We start from the raw sequence: 3534 nt of genomic DNA, 5'->3' as shown, positions 1-3534 counted from the left end.
TTGGCCGAAAGTAAGGCGATCTTTAAGTAAATTGTGATAAGCACAAATGATAGAATTACGGCATGCAGCTACCAAAATAGGGAGCGAGGCATTTAAATAGCTTAGTAAAAGCGCTTAGATTTGATATTAAGTGAAAAATCGCCACTAAATTAGCATGGAATGTAATTAAAATTCTGTACAATAAAAATCATGAACGAAATACACCAAAATACTCATAGCAGTTTGTTTTGTTTTGGCCAATGCAACTTACAAATGTTATCAACTGAGTGCAGACGTCACCTCGGCCCTTTGAGCATGTGCCTGGGAAGCATGTCTCTTGATGCTGTGGTCAGGAAAAGTCAGGGCAAATGCTAGCAAACCCCTCGCTAGACAGTTCTTGCTCCATGACCCATGTGGCACCTTGCAATTAAATTATTTTCCTAAAAAATGATCTACTTTGACCCTGAATTTGGTCCTCAGCTGTTTGATGCCTGTCATGGTGAGCATTCTCCAACAGCAGAAGGTAAGGCGAGGATTCTTGTAAAAATGATTTATTGAGGGAGTGCTCTTGAAAGGAGGGAATGAAGCAGCAGAATAGGGCAGGGCCAGGAAGCTAGGGAAAAATTTCACCCTAGCTGGAGATGGGCTTTGGCCTCGTCCCTGGGAGCTCTGGAGCATGACTTACAGCTCTGCATCTCTGTGCTCAATAGTCCTTAGATTCTGGCTCTCTGCCCCTCTCTACCCGCCTCTCCTATTTGGTGAGGTCCATTCTCTGGAGAAGGAAGTAGCTCTGGCATGACAGCAGCCTCGCTCACAGAGGTGGAGGAGTAGGTGAAGGGGACACCACCCTCAGCGCCACAGTGCCTCTCACTGATCTCTCCTGTTGCCAACTCCTTTATGGATCCAGACCACATTCATGACTGGACTGTCTGTTTCTCTGTTTCTTGCTTGGCTCTTCACCATCTTCTGCCATGTGTCCCTTGCCCAAAGTGTGACAACAAGGACATCTTATAAAAAGCTAGGCGTGGACGAACCTGGGATTACATAATTCAATACATTCAGTTGGTTGAAGATGAGGACTCTGCTCACAATAGCAAGCCCCTGGCCTGAAAGCTAAGGCAGGCTGGATCAGGGTCCTCAGCCCAGCTTGGGTAACCTCACTTACACTTGAGCTCAGGGGATGGTTTTCCTAAAGGCTATCATCCCAAAGCCTGGGACCATCTCACCAGGAATGTGATGGCGACTACACTGGTTAAACAGAGAGAATGGGGAAATGTTATTTTCAAAAGCATGCAGTCTACAGCCATGCCACCCTGAACAAGCCCGATCCCATCTGATCTCAGAAGCTAAGCAGGGTGAGGCCTGGTTAGTACTTGCATGGGAGACCACCTAGGAAGACCAGATGCTGTAGGTGTAAAAAATAAAAAAAATAAGGGATTGTAAGCTGACAAGGTCCTTGCAATCTGTGAGGTCAACCAAGGCTTGCCTCTCCTAAAAAATAAAATAAAATAAAATTTAAAAAGCATGCAAGAAGTAAAACAAAAACAAAAATTGGTGACACTGATCTGTGAATCCTGCTGGTGAGTTTTCCAGCCATTTGCTGTCTCTTCCAGGACCACTATCTAATGATCTGGAAATATTTACTGAGAACTGAAAGGTCAATCAGTCATAAGAGAAGGTGACATCATGGATGTTCACAGAGTGCTCTACAGACAGTAAAAGACAAGGTCGCCCGGGAGAGTAGAGGCTTTAGTCAACAGGGGACACTGTTGATGGAATCACCTTCGTGCTTGGAGTTGATCCTGAATTAACCAGGGACTTGTGATGGTTCTATGGACAAGAGCACGTGAGACAAAGCATTACAAGCTGCAGTACAAGTATGTTCCTGGGAATGTGTTTATCAATTTTTTTAATATCGAAACATTTAAAACTTAAGCCCTAGCCCTTTAGTCTCTGATGTCTGCTTCTCTATTCTCCAACTGCAGCAGTGTAGTTTATTTTACACTGTATGAGTTGATCTCATTAGGAAAATATATCCCCAGTTATTTTATTGGACTGGAAGCTACGAAAACTGTCTTATTTATCTTTGGATCCCAAACAACTGGCAATATATGTTTAGTGAATGAATGAATGAAACATTATTTTCCTTCCAAAACGTCTCTCCCAGAAAATTCCTCAATGTCTGACTGTTTTATAGCTTGTCCCACAAACATATCATGCCCACTCCTGCTATTCTGTCTTTCCTCATCTATGTGCCAACATGCTGAGTCCATATGATGTTTCTGGTCTTGAAATCTAAAAGTCTAGCTGTTTCTTATTCTGCCAGGTGAGGCCATCATGAGCGGTACTACCAAGGGCCTTTCCTGAGTTACGAGGCCCTGGACCCGCAGTGTTTCAGATAGAAATTCTGTAACCTTGGCAACTATGCAATTGCTAATGTTATTAATAATGCTGATACTGTTTATTGATCCTTTAGTCTATGAACTGGCATTGTGCAAAATGTTCCTCATATATTTTCTCCTTTAATTTTTTTAACCACTGTATAATTAGTGTCATCACTATCCTTATTTTCCAGAAAAGGAAACTGAGACTCAGATAGGTTTGGTGACTTGCCCAAGGTCACAAGTTGAGTCAGAAAAAGTGGGGAGACGCTAGTCAAATGATAGCAAACATTTGAACCCAAGTCCAGGTGACTCTAGGGTTCAAGTCCCCACCCCTGAATGATATTATGTTCCACAGTCACAAGCACACACGTTTACTGAAAGCTTATAACGTCCTGGACGTCATGCTCAATGCTTAATGCAAGTTATTTTATTTAACCCTCCAAGGAAGCACTATAGGAGCAAGCGCTAAATTTTGGTGCAGGAAGCAGTCAAAGGGGAATGCGAGAGAAATGGAGCTTAGTGTCAGACACAAGGGCACTTCTGGGGCCACCCGAGGAAGGTGCTACCATAAGATCAGGGGCTGAGGGGACCTGGAGCAACTGGGAGGTAAGGCACAAAATGTGTTGGCGTGTACAGTTTGGCATGAGGATGGAGAGGACTTCGAGTGTGCTGGAACCCCACACTTTCATGTGTTACTGGTTGCCTATGGAAGCAAGACGGATAGATTCAAAGGGCCAGGCTGTACCAACACTGCAGGAACATCTCCTGCTGGGCCCACCTGCCATGGTCTCTCCTTTTTAGGGCTGACTGGGTGCCACACACCTTCACTGTAGGCTCTTTACTTACTTGAGACCATGCATGGACAGGGCAATGGGGAATAGCAGGTCCTACATTGATTTGGTCCAGAGACTCTAAGTTCCTTTGCTAGTTCAGTCTCATACCAGCTATAGCATCTTTAGGAACTAATTTAACCTCTCTAAACCCTGGGTTTTTTTCAATTATCAATGAGAAAATGATACCTACTTCATAGGATAGTTGAAGGAGGACATGAGGTACCATATGGGAAGCATTTAGTCCAATGTGCACATGGAAGGCATTTAATAAATATTAACTTCCATCTCCAGCTGGCCTTCTATAACTTCCCTTTCCATTCTATCCTTCAATTATTCAC

General features: G+C 43.7%; 1 pseudogene; it reads left to right on the top strand.

The window, feature by feature from the left end:
- The first annotated feature begins 1274 nt into the window (after positions 1–1274).
- On the top strand, positions 1275–1393 carry LOC112482006 (annotated as a pseudogene).
- The last annotated feature ends 2141 nt before the right edge of the window (positions 1394–3534 follow it).

This window comes from Pteropus alecto, unplaced genomic scaffold, assembly GCF_000325575.1.
Source record: "Pteropus alecto unplaced genomic scaffold, ASM32557v1 scaffold94, whole genome shotgun sequence".
NCBI lineage: Eukaryota > Metazoa > Chordata > Mammalia > Chiroptera > Pteropodidae > Pteropus > Pteropus alecto.
The sequence above is the reverse complement of the archived record's forward strand: the minus strand, read 5'-3'. Positions and strand labels throughout refer to the sequence as shown.